The sequence below is a fragment of the Manis pentadactyla genome, chromosome 10, assembly GCF_030020395.1.
Source record: "Manis pentadactyla isolate mManPen7 chromosome 10, mManPen7.hap1, whole genome shotgun sequence".
Classification (NCBI taxonomy): domain Eukaryota; kingdom Metazoa; phylum Chordata; class Mammalia; order Pholidota; family Manidae; genus Manis; species Manis pentadactyla.
In genome coordinates, this window is record NC_080028.1 from 99,454,109 (window position 1) to 99,474,677 (window position 20,569).

The window sequence follows — 20,569 nt, forward strand, 5'->3', positions numbered from 1 at the left end:
AACTTCTCAGCCCTATGACCTGATTCTGTAAAATGAGAACACCCATCCTACAGGGCACTTGTGAGAAATAAATGAGCGCAGGTATGCACAGCACCCAGCATGTAGAGGGCACCCAGGAAGTGGTAGTTATTTTCATACTCAGAGCCCTTGGGTCCGGTCCTTTACAACACAAGTTCTGGGGTCCCATTAGTAATCATTACAGTGTACAATGTTTAACGATGGATCACAAGTGTTGGGAACAATGAGACAACTTATTTATGCTGTAGGAAGAAAGGATGGACACAAACCACCCAAAATGTTGGTCAGAAATAATTTTATTCCTTTGCTCATTCCCATGGAGAACTAGAGGGTTTGGGTGGATTCAATAAGGTCAGCTCAGTTGCTATTTTGAGAAACTGGCAAGTTTTCAGTTTCCCACAGAAGGGCTTTTTCCAGGCACCTGACACATCACTTCAACAGATCAAGGTCAACAAGGTCTTAATTGAAAAAAGTAAGGGGGACAAAAGTATGCATAGAATGTCACAGGTTAGCTAAGAAAAGGAGACTACATGCATATATGTATATACACACATATATATGTATGTATGTGTATATATATATACACATACATACATCTTTTTTGGTGGTGGGGGGAGTGTTCTGTGTTTACTCTTGAAATAAAAGAACAAACTATTGCCTGAGGGTTTCAGCCTTGGGCAAGTTCACTATGGATTCAGTGAGACTGGGAAATGACAACAGAATGTTCTTGGGGTAAAAGGGTTTATACCTGGCTTTATTATCAGGGCAGTAGGTTGAGCACTAGAATCACATCCATACCCAGTAGTCTGCAGGCCCATAATCCACCTCTGTCTCTGCCTCCACCCAGAGCACTGGGCAGAGCTCTTTATGTAGTGACTCAGCCCATAATAGCTCATTGCCTACGGGTGTAGAAGCACTGGCCTAGCAGTAGGCCAATTACATCATCAAGCAGTTTAGGCTCTGGTGAGGATCCTGGCCATAAGAACTTCCATTTTCCCCACACTGCACCTGACACATTATTTCAACAGATCAAGGTCAACAAGGTCTTAAGTGAAAGGTAAGGGGAACAAAGGTATGAATAGCATGTCACAGGTTAGCTAAGAAAAGGAGATGACTCCATGTATATATGTATATACACATATGTATACATGTATGCACATATGTACATATTTGTGGGGGGGTGGGGGTCTGTGTTTATTCTTTTTTTATTGAAGTATCATTGATATACAATCTTTTATTGGTTTCAAGTATACAACACATTGGTTCAACAGTTACCCATATTACTAAATCCTAACCCATATTAGTGCACTTACAACCTGTCAACATAGGAAGATGTTAGAGAATCACTGACTATATTCTCCATGCTGTACTACGGTCTGTGTTTATTCCTTAAATAAAAGGATAAACCAAAAATTTGGGGGTTTTATAATTTTTTAATCACTTTTAAAAGTTTAAATATAGTTTATGTACAATATGATATTGGTTTCAGAAGAACAACTTAGCAATTCATCAATTATTTACATTATTAAATGCTCACCATAAGTGTAGCCATAAATTTGTTTTAAAGTTGTTTCCTGTAATGAGAGGGAAGGAATAGGGATAAAAAATGGAGAGATAAAAGCTATATTTCTCTGAATGTAAGTCATTTTGTAGAACTTGAGTTTGGAACCAGGTAAATATTTTACACAGCTATAAAACAAAACTAAAAAAATTTCAAATCCCTAAAGCCCAAAAGCAAAACAAAGCAAATGAACCTGTGTATCCAGCTGGTGGCGTAACACACAAAATGGAAACATTCCACAAAACATGACAACAGTGGCTTGTTCAAAAAATGTCAAAAATTTCAATGAACTCCCAAAGTGTTCTCAGCAATCACATTGGTGGTGGTGGTGGTATTGTTATTCTGGAACTGCTGTGTTGGTATTGCAATGAATGATTAGGTTGGTGTCACTGAGAACAAGGACTTCTGCGTGAGAGGAAGGGGGCTGCCCACAGAAGCTTGAGGAAGTTAAATAAAAACGCTATAATCCTGAATTTGAATTGGAGGTATGGTGGAAACTCCTATGGATTTATCTTTAAGTATGAGCATGTATGTGGTGTTTCCTAGCTCCACTCACTGAAAGGGCTTAGGAATAGTGAGTGACCAACTTCAGAGTGCGGAGCACCGGCAGGGCCCAGGCTTGGGTCTCCACATGGCTGCCGTTTCCCCCTGAAAGGCAGACACATGATCCGGGGCAGATAGTGTACATGAAGAGCGTGTCGCTTCTTGTCACTCCAGAGAGCAAGGGGGTTCTCATAGACTGCTGAGAGCGTGTCAGAAAGACTCCAGAGTCAACTTAAAGAGGTTCCACTGGCCAAAAATGGAGCAATTTGAGCCCCAATAAGGATAACTACACTGGAATGGGACCTACCAAATATGGGCGGTATTCATTATAGTACTTGTATTTGTTTCCCTAAGTTGCTATAATAAATCAGCAGAAACCTGCTTGAAATAAGAAAAATATGTTTTCTCAGAGGCTATAAGTCTAAAATCAAGGTGCTCTCAGGACCATGTTCCCTCTGAAGGGCCTAGGGAAGAATTCTTCCTTATCTTTTTGAGCTTCTAGTGGTTATTGGCAACCCTCTGCATCCCTGGGTTTATAGCTGCATCACTCCAATCTCTACCTCTTTCTCCACACGGCTGCCTTCTCCGTGTATCTGTGTCCTCTTACTTCTTGTAAGGACACAAGTCATTGGATTTAGAGCCATCCTACTCCACAGTGACCTTGTCTTACCTAATTACATCTACAAAGACCCCATTTCTAAACAAGATCACCTTCTCAAGTTCCAGGTCGACAGGTATTTTTTTGGAACACTAATCAACTCAGCACAGTTCTTGATCACAAAACAAAACAAAGAACAGTCTCATTGGTCACCTTTAGAAAACGCTTGGAGACAAATGCACTTTTGTAAACTAGTAAATAAAGGGAAAGAATGAAACATTTATCCTAATTTACCTGTAAAAACTGCACTTCAGGGTAAGCAAGTAGTCTATCAGAGTGTCTTTTCTCTTTGTGGATGGGTCAGCTAACAAGAAACACAAGAATGCTACAATTAGAGTATCATCATTTTGACCCTAATGAATGAATGAATCTAAGCAATGATTGTCCATTAATATGAAGATCACAAATAGAAACTAGTCATGTGACTCCTGATGAAATATTATTGGAAAAACATTGAACCTATCCAGCCTCTAGATCGAATTTCCAGAGAGACGTATGAGACATTTATAAGGATGCAGCTAGCAAAATCAAGATTTTGACATTTAAAAAAAAATACTTAAAAAAAGAAGACTGAAGGGGAACCCATAAGTTAAGAGATTCGAGAGCTTTATCTACCAAATCCAAAGTATGGACTTCGTTTCAAAAAAGTCAACTGTAAAATAAAGTGGGATAGAGGGCAAGTGGGAAAACATGATCTTAAGGAATTATTATTTTTTAAGGTGTGATAATAGAATCATGGTTAAGTTTGTAAAATGAGTTTATCTTTTAGAAATGCATACTGAAATGTTTACAGATGTAATGTATGGTGTATGGAATTTGCTTCCAAATAATGAGGGTAGAAGAAAATAGGTGTAGATGACCCCCAAATTACCCATGAACTGATCATTGTTAAATTAGATGATACATATATGGAGATTCATTCTATTGTTCTGTCCACTTTTTATACATTTCAAATTTTCCATAATTTAAAAAGAAAGTTTAAAAACTATTTTTTGAGATAGAGAAATTTGGTCATGAATTAGGTATTTCTGATAGGAAATTGTTATATTAGGTGTGTTCATGTGATTATGGACATGTTATTAAGTCTTTATCTTAGAGATACTGAAACAATTATGAAAATTTTATGATAAAGGGAATTTGGTTTAAAGTTCTCCAGGGTGGACAGTAGGAGGTAGATGAAATACGACTGGCATTATACTGATAATGATTGAAGTTGGGTGTTAGGTACCTAAGAGTCTGTTACCATCTTCTATTTTTCTGTATGCTTGAAAATATCTTTTTTGTTTTGTTTTGGTAGAAATTTTTTTTTCTTTTACCAAATGTACATCACAGTGGTTCAACAATCCCCCTCCCTCTCCCCCCACCGTCACCCCCACCCTCCCTCTTGGTTACTACTAGTCACTTCTCTGTGTCTATGAGTCTAATGCTGGTTTGTTTCTTCTGTTTTGCTTTGTTTTTATATTCCAAGAATAAGTGAGATCATATAGTATTTGTCTGTCTCCACCTGGCTTATTTCACTGAGCATAATGCCCTCTAGATCCACCCATGTTGTTGCAAATGACAGGATTTCTTTTCTTCTTATGGCTGAGTAATATTCCATTGTGTATACATACTACATCTTCTTTATCCATTCATCTACTGATGGACACTTAGGTTGCTTCCATATTTTGGCTATTGCAAACAGTGCAGTGATAAACACAGGGGTGCATATGTCTTTTCGAATCAGGGATTTTGTTTCCTTTGGGTAAATTCCTGGGAGTGAAATTACTGTGTCAAATGGTATTTCTATTTGTAGTTTTTTGAGGAACCTCCATACTGCTTTCCACAGCAGTTGCACCAATCTGCTGTCCCACCAACAGTGTAGGAGGGTTCCCCTTTCTCCACACTCTTGGCAGCATTTGTAATTTCTTGTCTAGTGGCCATTCTAACTGGTATGAGGTGATATCTCATATGGTTTTAATTTGCATTTCCCTGATGATTAGCTATGTGAAGCATCTTTTCGTGTGTCTCTTGGCCATTTGTATTTCTTCTTTAGAGAAGTGTCTATTCAGGTCCTCTGCCCATTTTTTGATTGGGTTATTTGTTTTTTTGGGTGTTGAGGAATATGAGTTCTTTATATATTTTCAATGTTAACCCCTTATTGGATGAGTCATTTATGAATACATTCTCCCAGAAAATATCTTTAATAAAGTTAAAAATAAAACCCAAAAACAAAACATAAAATATTTATGTTAAGCTACAAAGTATCAAAAGTTTTCAAGTGGGATACTGATAATGTTCATGACACAAAGCAGATGGACAACAGAATTTTTTTTGAGTGAGTCATCTCTCCAAGCAGGTGTCAGAATCAAATGCCTGACGTTCAAAAAGTTATGGGTCATCTAGGTAAACTCGGATTATTCTCCTTGATGTTAGCTGTCATGAAATAAACTGCAAAATCTAATTATTCAGTGCGGGTGAAATGCTTAAAGTTTTATACAGTTTAACAAGAAGCTAAGCATTATGAAAATTGCAAATTACTTTTTGGGAAGTGGTGTGGTGGTTCTCTATAGTATCGTTTCCGTTTTTATTTTTGACCAAAATAAGTGAGTATGATGCCTTTTTTTATGAGTGCTGCTTGAGGGCAAAAGAAGTCAATGTTGAATAACCTACACGTGCCTCTCTCTGCCTCATAATTGAATGCTCTCCCGCTCTATAATTGAATATGCAGCGGGTGAGGGGAGGTCTCCCAAGCTCCACAGAACAATGTGGAGCTAAGGTCATTCTACATAAGCCTGCTCCCTGTTTATTGTTCTAAGCCTTTAAGTTGGGGAGCCGCTTGTTACCTAGCAATAGATGACTGCTACATCAAAGATAAAGGTTTTAAAAGATGTCAGAATTCCTGGGCTGGACCACCAAGGACTCAGCCCTTTTAGGGATGTAGTTTTGAGGAAAGAACCTAACTACCTCTAAATGCTGGCCAGAGGCAACGGGATGTTAGAAAGGGAAGTGAGAGTGGAAAGCGCTAAATGTCAGCTACGAGCTTGGGACGGAGAAATGGGGCCCTTGGATGTGTCTGCCTGCATGTCCTTGCTTGCTATGTCATACTGTTTTTATTTAAGTTCTGGCCAATGACGTAAGATGTGTGGCAGCATCCCCCAACCATCCCGAGGGCACACTGGGTGCACACTCTTTGCTCCTTTTCCTGTTTCTCTCTGCTGTGCTTGAGACTTAGATGTGCCCCATAACTAGTGGCTTAAAATAGCAACAATCATTTACAATCCCCTCTGTCTGTCCTGAGTGGAGTGGGCTCTGTGAAGCTCGTCTGGCACTTCTCCTTAGATTCTGTGGGCCCACCAGTGTTCTTCTGACTAATACCTTTGTTTTTTTCTCAATCCAGAGAAGTTTTCTGTCCCCCACAACCCAAGAACTGCAGCTGATGACCTCCACCCTTCCTTTGCCTTCTCCATCTTTCCCCTCTGAGCATGCCAGTGTCCCCACCCTGACCCTCCTTAGTCACCATTGTTCCATAACACATTGCCCCATAACCTAGCGGCTTAAAACAGCAACAGTCATTTATAATCAGCTCTGTCTGTTCTGGAGGTTAAGTGGGCTCTGTTAAAGGTTTCCCATGCGATGCGGGTCTCATGTTTTTGCAGTTAGATGGCAGCTAGAGCTGCTGTTATCTTGAAAGCTTCCTGCGTTTTTCCAACACAGCAATTCCTTGACACCAAACTGGGTGACCAGCAACTCCACTCAATTCTGTGGCACTAATTCACAGAGTTGCATCAGACTCCACGGGTTTTAGGGCTCAGTCCACAGGATGGCCCCACCTCAGATGGGCAGCCTGAGGATGGCTCCATTTCTGACAGTCTATAAATTTGGGGGTTTGCATGACCCCTGTTCAGGTCTGGTAATTCACTGGAATGACTCGCAGAACTCAGGAAACCACTATGCTTACCAGTTTATTGCAAAGCATACATCTGAACAAACAGATGAAAAGCCCCATTGGATACAATGGAATATTACTTGGCCTTAAAAAGGAAGGAAATCCTGCCATTTGTGATAACATGTGTGAACCTGGAGGACAGTATGCTAATCGGCATAAGCCAGATACAGAGAGACACATACTGTATGATACTATCATTGACCCTTGAACAATATGGCTTTGAATGGCACAGGTACACTTACACATGGATATTTTTCAATAAATATACTGGAAAATTTTTTGGAGATTTGCCTGACAAAAAAATTTTTTTTCTCCAGCTTACTTTATTGTAAAACTATGGTGTACAATACACATACAAAATATGTATCAATTGACTTTATGTTATTGTTAAAGCTTCCTGTCAACAGCAGGCTATTAGTAAAGTTTTTTGGGAGAGTCAAAGTTATATGCAGATTTTTGACTGTGCAGGGGTCAGTGCCCCTAACCCCGCTGATACCAGGTATCTTAAGTAGTTAAATTCATAGGAGAGAAGAGTAAGTAGAATGGTGGTTGCCAGGTGATGGGGGAGAAGGGAAATGCAGAGGTGTTAGTCAAAAGGTTCAGCGTTTCGGTCGTAAGGTAAGTCCTAGAGATCTATGTACAGCATAGTGCCTAAAGTGAACAGCTCTGTATTGTATACTTAAAAATTTGCTAGAGACACAGATCTTCTATTAAGTGCTCTTATATCAACAATAACAACAGTAATAGTAATAAGGAGGCAGGAAGAAAGTTTTGGAGGTGATGTACATGTTCATGGCATAGTTGTAGTGACAGTTTCATGAGTGTATATTTATCTCCAAACTCATCAAGTTATATACATGAAATGCATTTATCTTTCTGTAGGTCAGTCATACTTCAGTGAAGTGGTTTAAAAGAAAACGAGTCGTATAGGACAAGGTCCACGGTGGGGCCAGCAGAGTTCCTTGCCCTCTCTTCATGGAATCCGGGCCAGCTCCCAGCGTACGCATGTGTTCACCAACCGAGAAGCTCCCCACTGTTCCAGGGTTTTCATTACACAGGAGTGAGTGATTAGGCCACTGGCCACATGGTCTCACTCCATCTCCAGCCGTCTCTCCCCCTGAAGGTTGGGAGGTGGCGCTGAAAGTTCCGACCCTCTGATCACGTGGTTGGTTTTCTGGCCCCAGCCCCCTCCCAGAAGCATGGGGGTGGGGGGCGCCCAGCCGTGAGTCACCTCATTAGCATAAACATAGGTATAGTTGCAAAGGTCTCCTAATGAATAGCAGAAAACACACTTATCAGGAAATTCCAAGGTTTTCAGGAGCTGTTTGCCAAGAACTGGGGACCAAGACTGACCAGTTATTACTCCACCATGTTTTCTAACCCAAGAATCTGCCAACGGATGCTGGCTCTTGGCTGGGTTCTCAGCAGGGACTGTCAGCAGGAGCTCCTGTACGTGGCCTGGGTTTCCCCACTGTATGGCTACTAGGGGGGAACACAGATCTCATTTCTCTGTGGGAGGAGGGAGGAGTGTTGGTATAACTGTGTAGAAAAGTATATAAGATAGGAGATCTTTTGTGGCCACCTTGGAAAATGTGATCTGTCACAACTCTGGAACCCTAATAGCTGTCCTTTCAGATCCTGGCCAAATACCGAGTCCTCCTTCAGACCTCTCTGAACCATCTCCTTGCTCTCACTTCCAACTTTCAAATAAAAAAAAATTTGTTTTTGTGCTGGCACTCATGGCTTTAGTATACTCGCTCTTTAAAATTTTATGAAAAGACATTAACTAAATGAAGCCTCTTAGTGTAGTGACCAGGAGTAGCAGGCCCTGGCATCAAACTATTTCAGTACAAAGTGCTGCTTGGCCAGAGACCTAGTCATGAGCAAGTTACTAAATGTCATTACCTCAATTTCCTCATCTGTGAAATGAGATTTATTTTGACAATTAGAAATAATAAAGAAAAATATATGCAATGCTTGCTAAGTAGTATGTGTTCAAGGATTAGTTGGCTTTTGTTCTTCCTATTAGTTTTTAATTCTTATTATATGCTATGATAATAACACATCCCCCTCAGTACCCATTATAATAATGGTGATGGTTAATTTTGTGTGTCAACTTGACTAGGCCATTGTGTACTCAGATATTTGGTTAAACATTATTCTGGGCATGTCTGTGAGGGTATTTCTGAGTGAGATTAACATTTGGAGCAATAGATTGAGTAAAACAGATGACCCTCCCCAGTGTGGGAGGGTATCATCTAATCTACTGATGGCTTGAATGGAACAAAAGGTGGGGTAAGGAAGAAATTTGCTGACTGTTTTCAAGCTGGGACACTTGTCCGGTGCCCTCAGACTAGAATTGGTACCATCAATTGTCTTGGTTCTCAGGCCCTTCGATTTGGACTGCAACTACCAGAGATCCTGGGTCTCCAGCTTGTAGCAGACAGGAGATCTTGTTCAGCTTCCATAACTTCATGAGCCAGTTCCTCATAATAAATCTCCCTCTCTCTCTCTTTTCTTTTTTTTTTTTTACCTATGTATCCTAAGAATTTATTTTTATTTTTATTTTTATTTATTTATTTATTTTGGTATCATTAATCTGCAATTACATGAAGAACATTATGTTTACTAGATGCTGTAGAATCACTACTTGCCTTCTCTGTGTTGTACAGCCCTCCTCATGCACCACACCCACACTATACATGCTAATCATAATGCCCTCTTTCTTCCCCCCCCCACCTTATGCCTCCTTTCTCATCCATCCTCCCCAGTCCCTTTCCCTTTGGTAACTATTAGTCCATTCTTGGGTTCTGTGATTCTGCTGCTGTTTTGCTCCTTCAGTTTTTCTTTGTTCTTATACTCCAAAGATAAGTGAAATCATTTGATACTTGTCTTTCTCGCCTGGCTTATTTCACTGAGCATAATACCCTCTAGCTCCATCCATGTTGTTGCAAATGGTAGGATTTGTTTTCTTCTTATGGCTGAATAATATCCCATTGTGTATATGTACCACATCTTCTTTATCCATTCATCTACTGATGGACACTTAGGTTGCTTCCATTTCTTGGCTATTGTAAATACTGCTGTGATAAACATAGAGGTGCATATGTCTTTTTCAAACTGGGCTGCTGCATTCTTAGGGTAAATTCCTAGGAGTGGAATTCCTGGGTCAAATGGTATTTCTAGTTTGAGCATTTTGAGGAACCTCCATACTGCTTTCCACAATGGTTGAACTAATTTACATTCCCACCAGCAGTGTAGGAGGGTTCCCCTTTCTCCACAACCTTGCCAACATTTGTTGTTGTTTGTCTTTTGGATGATGGCGATCCTTACTGGTGTGAGGTGATAGCTCACTGTGGTTTTAATTTGCATATCTCTGATGACTAGCGATGTGGAGCATCTTTTCATGTATTTGTTGGCCATCTGAATTTCTTCTTTGGAGAACTGTCTATTCAGCTCCTCTGCCCATTTTTTAATTGGATTATTTGCTTTTTGTTTGTTGAGGTGTGTGAGCTCTTTATATATTTTGGATATCAGCCCTTTATTGGAGCTGTCATTTATGAATATATTCTCCCACACAGTAAGATACCTTTTTGTTCTATTGATGGTGTCCTTTGCTGTACAGAAGCTTTTCAGCTTGATATAGTCACACTTGTTCATTTTTGCTTTTCTTTTCCTTGCCCAGGGAGATATGTTCATGTCCATGAGATTTTTGTCTATGTTTTTTTCTAAGAGTTTTATGGTTTCATGACTTACATTCAGGTCTCTGATCCATTTCGAATTTACTTTTGTGTATGGGGTTAGACAATGATCCAGTTTCATTCTCTTACATGTAGCTGTCCAGTTTTGCCAGCACCATCTGTTGAAGAGACTGTCATTTCCCCTTTGTATGTCCATGGCTCCTTTATCGTATATTAATTGACCATATATGTTTGGGTTAATGTCTGGAGTCTCTATTCTGTTCCACTGGTCTGTGGCTCTGTTCTTGTGCCAGTACCAAATTGTCTTGATTACTGTGACTTTGTAGTAGAGCTTGAAGTTGGGGAGTGAGGTCCCCCCAATTTTATTCTTCCTTCTCAGGATTGCTTTGGCTATTCGGGGTCTTTGGTGGTTCCATATGAATTTTAGAACTATTTGTTCCAATTTGTTGAAGAATGCTGTTGGTAATTTGATAAGGATTGCAGCGAATCTGGATATTGTTTTGGGCAGGATGGCCATTTTGACGATATTAATTCTTCCTAGCCAAGAGCATGGGATGAGTTTTCATTTGCTAGTGTCCTCTTTAATTTCTCTTAAGAGTGTCTTATGGTTTTCAGGGTATAGGTCTTTCACTTCCTTGGTTAGGTTTATTCCTAGGTATTTTATTCTTTTTGATGCCATTGTGAATGGAATTGTTTTCCTGATTTCTCTTTCTATTAGTTCATTGTTCATTGTTACTGTATAGGAAAGTTCATTGTTACTGTATAGGAAAGATTTCTGTGTGTTAATTTTGTATCCTGCAACTTTGCTGAATTCTGATATTAGTTCTAGTAGTTTTGGATTGGAGTCTTTATTATTTTTTATGTACAATATCAAGTCATCTGCAAATAGTGACAGTTTAACTTCTCCTTTACCAATCTGAATTCCTTGTATTTCTTTGTTTTGTCTAATTGCCATGGCTAGGACCTCCATTACTATGTTGAATAACAGTGGGGAGAGTGGGCATCCCTGTCTTGTTCCCGATCTCAGAGGAAAAGCTTTCAGCTTCTCGTTGTTAAGTATGATGTTGGCTGTGGGCCTGTCATATATGGCCTTTATTATGTTGAGGTACTTGTCCTCTATACCCATTTTGTTGAGAATTTTTATCATGAACGGACATTGAATTTTGTCAAATGCTTTTTCAGCATCTTTGGAGATGATCATGTGGTTTTTGTTCTTCTTTTTGTTGATGTGGTGGATGATGTTGATGTATTTTCGAATGTTGTACCATCCTTGCATCCCTGAGATGAATCACAATTGGTCATGGTGTATGATCCTCTTGATGTATTTTTGAATTTGGTTTCTTAATATTTTGTTGAATATTTCTGCATCTATGTTCATCAGGGATATTGGTCTGTAATTTTCTTTTTTTGTGGTATCTTTGCCTGGTTTTGGTGTTAGAATGATGCTGGCTTCATAGAATGAGTTTGGAAGTATTCCCCCCTCTTCTATTTTTTGGAAATGTTTGAGGAGAATGGGTATTGTCTTTTCTATATAAGTCAGAGGTGAATCCATCTGGCCTGGAGGTTTTGTTCTTGGGTAGTTTTTTGATTACCGCTTCAATTTTGTTGCTGGTAATTGGTCTGTTTAGATTTTCTGTTTCTTCCTTGATCAGTCTTGGAAGGTTGTATTTTTCTAGGAAGTTGTCCATTTCTTCTAGGTTTTCCAGCTTGTTTGCAAAGAGATTCTCATGGTATTCTCTAATGGCTCTTTATATTTCTGTGGGGTCTGTCGTGATTTTTCCTTTCTCATTTCTGATTCCGTTGATGTGTGTAGATTCCCTTTTTCTCTTAATAAGTCTGGTTAGGGGCTTATCTATTTTGTTTATTTTCTCAAAGAACCAGCTCTCGGTTTCACTGATTTTTTCTATTGTTTTATTCTTCTCAATTTTATTTATTTCTTCTCTCATCTTTATTATGTCCCTCCTGCTGACTTTAGGCCTCATTTGTTCTTCTTTTTCCAGTTTCAATAATTGTGACTTTAGACTATTCATTTGGGAGTGTTTTTCCTTCTTTAAATAGGCCTGGATTGCTATATACTTTCCTCTTAGAACTGCCTTCGCTGCATCTCACAGAAGTTGGGGCTTTTGCTGCTGTTTTCATTTGTCTCCATATATTGCTTGATCTCTATTTTAATTTGGTCATTGATCCACTGATTATTTAGGAGCATGTTGTTAAGCCTCCATGTGTTTGTGAGACTTCTTGTTTTCTTTGTACAATTTATTTCTAGTTTTATGCCTTTGTGGTCTGAGAAGTAGAATTTCAATCTTCTTGAATTTACTGAGGGTCTTTTTGTGGCCTATATATGGTCTATTCTGGAGAATGTTCCATGTGGACCTGAGAAGAATGTGCATCCTGTTGCTTTTGGGTGTACTGTTCTGTAGATGTCTATTAGGTCCATCTGTTCTGGTGTGTTGTTCAGTGCCTCTGCATTCTTACTTTTTTTCTGTCTGGTGGATCTGTCCTTTGGAGTGAGTGTTGTGTTGAAGTCTCCTTAAATGAATGCATTGCATTCTATTTCCTCCTTTAATTCTGTTAGTATTTCTTTCGCATATGTCGGTGCTCCTGTGTTGGGTGTATATATATTTATAATGGTTATATCCTCTTGTTGGACTGACCCCTTTATCATTATGTAATGTCCTTCTTTATCTCTTGTTACTTTCTTGTTCTGAGATCTATTTTGTCTGATATAAGTACTGCAACACCTGATTTTTTCTCCCTATTGTTTGCATGAAATACCTTTTGACTTTTAGTTTGTGTATGTCTTTGGGTTTGAGGTGAGTCTCTTGTAAGCAGCATATAGATGGGTCTTGCTTTTTTATCCATTCTATTACTCTGTGTCTTTTGATCAGTGCATTCAATCCATTCATATTTAGGGTGATTATTGAAAGATACGTACATATTGCCATTGCAGGCTTTAGATTCGTGTTTACCAGAGGTTCAAGGGTAGCTTCTTTACTATCTAACTGTCTAACTTAACTCTCTTATTACGCTATTATAAACACAGTCTGATTGTTCTTTATTTTTCTCTCTCTTCTTCTTCTGGTACCCCTATAATGCAAATATTATTCTGTTTGGATTGGTCACACAGTTCTCTTAATATTCTTTCATTCCTGGAGATCCTTTTATCTACCTCTGCCTCAGCTTCTCTGTATTCCTGTTCTCTGATTTCTATTCCATTAATGGTCTCTTGCACCTCATCCAGTCAGCTCTTAAGTCCTTCCAGAGTTTGTTTTATTTCTGTATTCTCCCTCCTAACTTGATCATTTAGCTCTTGCATATTTCTCTGCAGGTCTATCAGCATGGTTATGACCTTTATTTTGAATTATTTTTCAGGAAGATTGGTTATATCTGTCTCCCCAGGCCCTCCTCTCTTGGGGGTTGTCTGGGTGATTCTGGACCGGACCAAATTCTTCTGCATTTTCATGGTGATAGAGGTAGTCGTACGCAGGTAGCAGGTATGTTAGCTGGGAGAACAAAGACCATTCCTGTTTGCTGGTCACCCTACCCCTCTTCGCTGCCTGTGTCAGTTCCCTGCACACCAGGAGCAGCCCTTGTGGCAGCCCAGAGCCCTGTGGGGAGAGGCAGGCATGCCCGGTGTGTTCTCCTGTGAAAACAGCAGCCCTTTCCACCCTGTCCTGGCCTCCTCTGTCTGTGCCAGGCAGCTGCTTGCCAGTGGCAGCCCCAGGACTTGCCCGGCTGGCTGTGCACCGGGAGGAGTCTCTGGGAAGCTGCTGTGGGTGTGGCCACTCTCAGTCTGCTCAGTCGCTGTGGCTGGGCCATGCCAGAGGGGGAATGAATGGCTGGCTGCTTATCACCATGAGGGGCTTCAGAGCTGTGCTGCCTCCCAGGGGGTTAGGGCGCTTAGAGTTCCTCAGGATTCCCAGCCTGCTGGGCCTAGTGTGCCGGGATGCTTCTGTCCAGCTGTGAGGCTCCTGTCCCTTTAAGACTTTCAAAAAACACTCGCTTTTCTTTTGTCCCAGGGGCACCAGCTGCAGGGACCTGCTCACAGCTTTTACTGTTCCGTTTCCCTAGTTTCCAGCACACCATGCACTGTATGTCTGTATTCCCGGTGCAGAAGACTAGGGCTGGGTATATAGCAGTCCTGGGCTCCCACTCCCTCCCCAATCTGACTCTTCTCCTCCTGATGGGCAGCTGGGGTGGGGGGGATGCCCCAGTCCCGCCAGACCGTGGCTTGTATCTTACCCCCTTCGTGAGATGCCGAGTTCTCGCAGATGTAGATGTAGCCTGGCTGTTGTACTATATTCTCTGGTCTCTCTTTTAGGAATAGTTATATTTGTTGTATTTTCAAAAATATATGGTTTTGGGAGGAGATTTCGGCTGCCCTACTCACACTGCCATCTTGGCTCCTACCCCATCAATGCTAAATTTTACAAAATCTAAATACAGATCAAATATTTCTGATGAGCATTTAGCATCTGAATTGCAATGTGATACAGGTGTAAAATACATACTGTCCTTCAAAAACTTAGTGCCTAAGAAAGACTGTAAGATATCTCAATAGTGTTTTATATTGGTTGATTGTTGAAATGGTAACATTTTAGCTGTATTAAGTTAAATAAAACATATGATTAAAAGTAGTTGTATTATTCCAAACTCATCAAGCTGTACACATGAAGTATGCAGAGCTTTTTGTATAACAATCCTACCTCCATAAAGTGGCTTAAAAAATTAGTTGCATTTGTTTCCTTGTGCTTGTCTTAATGTTGCTACTATAACATTCGTATGTAGCTGGCATATTTCCAGGGAGATAAGCTGATATGACACACAACTTTTAGGAACCTCAGCCAACAGGAGCAAGCAGCAGCTAGCTTGGGGTCTAGAGGGGTGTGAGATAATTTTAAGATCGCTCCAGCCTGAATCTCCAGCCAGGTCTCTCACCTTCGCCTCTACTTGTCCAGACTTCAGGTCTATATGCAGCAAGGATGGAGCCCAAGCAAACAGCCTGCCCTTGGGGCTGAGGCTCTAGCATGGTGGCTGATGCTGCCTTGCTCACTCTCTGACTAACCAGGCCCAGGCCCTGCTGCTCCCAGTGAACCTGGGGAGTTATCCTTATCTTACCTGGGAGCAACCAGAGAGAGTAGGGAGAACAGAGAAAAGAGGGGCAGTCTATTGTTTAAAGTTTCAGTGGTAACCAAGATAAACGCTGAAATAGTGATGTATAAAGGGAGGAAAGGTAGTATCAGGGAGCTAATTTTCATTATTACAGCAGAAAGCCAAGACAACACTGACAGTTGATCAAGGAAGAGATAGTGGTACCAGCTGGTTATTTGGAGATGCAGAAGAAATCACGGGAAAAAACTGATATATTTTAAAGTGGCTACCCTTATTGCACATTTATGTTTAATGCCCTGTTCTTAAATTAGTTGTATATTTTTAAGTGGTTGACCCTTGGGAGCAGACTTGGGGATGGGGAGATTGAAGAAGAGAGGATGTGGGCAGGGGACCAGGGTCTTTAGTATAAGCTCTGCTGTGCAAATTGCTGTTTTAACAATGGGCATGTAAATAAACACGTGCATGCTTGTGTTTATTACAAGAAAATTCCAATAACAAAGTAATGAGTGATTGGTAAGGCCCATTCCTCCTCATGTTTACAGCCCTTGCTGGAATTGTGGCTCACAGAATTGAGAGCATGTGATTTATTGTCAATGCGTAGAGGAGCAAAAAGGCTTGGTGACTTAGCAAAGCCACAGACCTGTTGGTGGCAAAGCTGGAGAATATCTGAGCTTCTACCCCAGAGTTTCTTCCACTGCCATCGCCTAGCATAAAATCTCAGTGAGGCTGACATCATTAAGACAGGGCACATTTTTCCTTGGGCCACTGGGTGCTCCTAATGGAAGGAATCGAGGTTGCATTCTGTAGCTTTGCTTCTTTACATCAAGGGGGCAGAGTACATTCACACACTTTGGATCTATTTCAGTTCCTATTTGAAATCTCTTAGCATGAGTGCAATTTTTTTTATTCCTATTTTGAGCTGGTGATACATATATGTAGGATAAAATTCGAAATGAGCAGAAGAGCACAGGGAAGTCTCTCTCATAGCCCTTTCCTCACGTACCCAGTCCTCCCTCAAGCCAGCACTGTTAGCAGCTTGGGTTTCCTTCCAGAGATACCCTACACATTGATAAGCATGTAGATAGAACAGAATTTTTCACATTTGGACAGATTTGTGGTTTTTCCTTCTGCATCGCAGTCCACAAGAATCAGAAGACTCTTGCCATCCTGTTAGTTAAAAGAGAGGCATGAGGCATGGTTGATAAGCACACACACACAAGTGTTCAACATCATTGGCCACCAGGGAAATGCAAATTAATGAGGAACCCACCGGAACAATTAAAACCAGAAGAAGTGATTAGAAAGAAAGAAAGAACCCCCCCCCCCACCGCCGACAATACCAAGTATTGATGTGGATATATTGTTAATGGGAATGTGAAATGGGACAATTACTTTGGAAAAAATCTCACAGTTTCTTACTAAATGAAACACAACTACCCTACGACCTTGCTATTCCACTCCTAGGTAGTTAGTTACTCAGGGAAAGTGAAAATGCATGTCTGAAAAGATTTGTACAAGAATAGTTCATTTTAGCAGCTTCGTTTATAATAGCCCAAACTGGAAACACCCTAGGCGTCCACTTACAGGAAATCTATAAACCATGATATATGCTACAACAGATTACTACTCAGCAGGAAAAAGATACACATTTCTGATACATGCAAAATGAATGAATCTTAAAAAGTGAGGGGAAGAAGTCAGACACAGAAGAGTGCATACTGTATGAGTCTTTTTTTATACCAAGTTCTAGAACAGGCAAAATGAGCCTGTGAAAAAGATCACAACAGAGATTGCCTTTGGAAGTGGGGGCAGAGGTTGGGAAGAGGTATGAGGAAATTTCCCAGAGTGATAGTAGTATTTTATATCTTGATAGGGTTTTACATTATGCAGGTCTACATATTTGTCAAAATGCAGTGAATGGGAAATATAAGATGAGTGCATTGCACTGTATGTAGTTTTTACCTAAAAAAAAAATAGTGAACCATAATCAAATATAATTAATTATATGCATGCTGAAGTGCTAAAGGGTGAGATGTACAGATGTTTGTAAACTTCTTTTGAGATGCATAAAAAAATCAGATGAATTGTTGAGTGGATAAATGTACAGATAAATGATAAGGCAAGAGTAGTAAAATGTAAACTGCAGAATGTAGGTGGATCTATGGATATTCACTGTCCATTCCTTTCAACTTCTCTTGTGTTTGAAAATATAATGGAATATGGTGGGGAAGGGAAAGAGAGAAAAGAGAGTGTAGGAGCAGTGTAACCATTCACATCCTACTTCTCTATTGTGTCCTTGTTACTTTTTCATTTTCACATCCTTGTCCTGTAGGCAGAGCGGAGATAGTCAACACACAGAGCTGGTTTGTCTTTCCCCATCCCTGGCTGTTCACTCTGGGGAAGTGACCAAAATACAGACTGTGTGTGGTCATGCACGGCCGCAATTTCCCTGCTCCACAGAGGGCTGTCACACAGCTGTCACTATCCCCGGGGTGGGGCTGGGGAGGACACCCTTCCTCCCTGTGCTGCATTGGATCTCCAGTTACTGGCTCACAGCTTTGAGGTGGGGCAGGAACACGGGACAAGCACCATGATTAACTTTTCCTGCCTGTGATGAAGAATGCCAAGATGTAAACAGTATACTAAGAACAGGAGGGACTCCATCTTAAGGCCAAGATGCCATTTAAAAAAAACCAGGGAGTTAGGAGGTAAGATTCCTAACATAGTCTTGATAATCAGCCAACAACTGCCTCTATCTTAGGGCAGGGCACATAGTCCTAAATGGTATGTCCCTACTGCTTGAGGGTAACCATTATCTTTGAGAAGAACAAGATCAATACATTCCTTGTGTTAAGTTTATCTTATAGAATAATCTAGAGGACTGACTGTGAATGGTGACATAATGTCTCTCACAGGAGAGACATCATGAGACCACATGCCAAGCCTATACACAACTCCCTTCCCACTCTGCGCCCCCTGCCACCCTTTGCCCCGTTCTTGAAAGCCTTAGAAGACATACTCTTAAGCCTGCATGTGCGCCTCCTCTCTGGGTTGCCCACACTCCTCTTTCTTCAAGGGTTTTTTTTGCCTTAAATAAAAACTTCTCACTGCTCAACTTACTACATTTTGTCTCTATTCTTCCAGTGGCATCTTTGTTATTTTGCTGTTTCATTCAATTTTCTAGACTTAAGCACAAGTCTTCACTCTCTCTGCCCTACTTCAGACAAGTAGGAAGGGGCTACTGAGATCTCTGATTTGGGCTTGCAAGTTCCTATCGCCTGGGTGACCCGGATAGAACTGCAGTTGTACAATCGTGCTCTTTAGCAGCCTGCCTGAAATCTCCTTTCTTTACCTTTGGGAAGTTCTCAGAACATTATCTCACTTCATCCAGTGCTTTGCTGCTCCCCCAAATCCTGCGGTGGTAGGGGCTTAGTTCCCATGCTGTGCAGATTTTAAGCGGACACAGGATGCCAGGTAACCTTGGCTTCAGGAGTTGGCAGGGGATTTGCCCTATGCCGCAAGCAGGAGCTCAATGAGCTTCTCCTTCCTCCTTCTGCTCCTCCTGCAGCTGCCATTCACTACTACTCTGGCTGTAATGAATTCCTTCCATACCTACACTCGTCCAAACTGCTTTAGAATTCTTTCTCGTTGAGGGCAAGAGCCTCCTGCTCAGGTTGAGGTTTCTCCTAGTGCTTCAGCTACTGTGCAGGGAGAGACCTCCCCAGACGCAGCTGCCTGGCAACGGTTTCTTTTGGTTTATTTCCTCCTACTGGAGGAACACATGTTCCAGCAACTTCCTGGGATATGGTGTGTGGGAGGTAAAACTTTTTTGAGAACTTACTTGTCTGAAAATGTTCTTATTTTACCAGCCCACTTGATCAATAGTTTCACTATAAATAGAATTCTTGGTTGAAAATCATTTTCCTTCAGCATCTTGCAGCTGTTGCTCCATCAGGGTAGCTACTGTGGAACCTAAAGCCATTCTATTTCCTGTTTGCTTATAATCTGTGCTTTCTCTTTGGAAGCTGCTGGAGCTTATCTGTTCCCGTTGTTCAGAACTTTCAGTCAGGTTCTAGAGGGGTGGGTCTATTTTCATTCACTGGGCAGGCATTTTCCACCTGTAAACTCATGTCCTTCAGGTCAGAGAAATTCCCTGGAATATTTTCATGGATGTTTTCCTCTTTTGCTTTTTCTTTGCTCTTTCTTTTTAATTATAGGATATTATTAGGATAGTTGGACCTCCTGGGCTAGTCCCCCAAAGTTCTCGCCGTTTTGTATTTCTTATCTCTTTAGGTTTTCAGGTCTTCTGAGAGATTTCCTCAGACTTGATGTTCCAACCTTTTTGCTAAGTTTTTCCTGCTAGTTTGTTTTAAATTTCTGAGGTTTTTCCTTCTCCCTGCCCAGTTTTTGTTTTCCACAGATTTATTTATTTTGATTTCTAGCTTCCAGAAAAATCTAGCTTTTTCCTCATATATCTTTTAATCTATGGTTGTCTGTTGCTGATCAGAGATGGGAAACTAAGAGTTAATAGAAAGCTCTGTAGGGAGCGGGAGGCTTCCTTGGAGCCTCCTCCCCGTGTTTGTTATCTGTTTGGTCTTTCCTCCTGGGCTGGACAAATTCCACAGAGAAGGTCCCTCCATCCTCTACTCTCCAACTGTGAGGTGACTGCCAGCAGGAGCCGTGGAGGAGGGGGATAGGAAAGGAAAAGATTCAGCCTAGGCTACTAAATCCCTCTGTATTTGTTTTTTTTTCCAGGCCCTGGGCTTGCACACTGCCTTCCCCCACCCTCCAAAACATCCGCATCTAAATACTGTCAGCTTTAGTCTCTCTAGAGAGGGACCTCCGGCCTGTGCGGAAGGTCCCCTCCTATAAATGCCACCTTGCCTGGTGCATTATAGGAAGCATGTAGATGGCCTGTGGCTGCTTCTCAGCTGTCACCCCATTTCCTTCCTACACTCCCTTCATCCCCAGTTCCACAAGGGCCTGGTGCTCCCAGGTCCCAGCCTTTGATGATTCTCTGGTGTGGATAGACTTTTCCCATTGCCAGT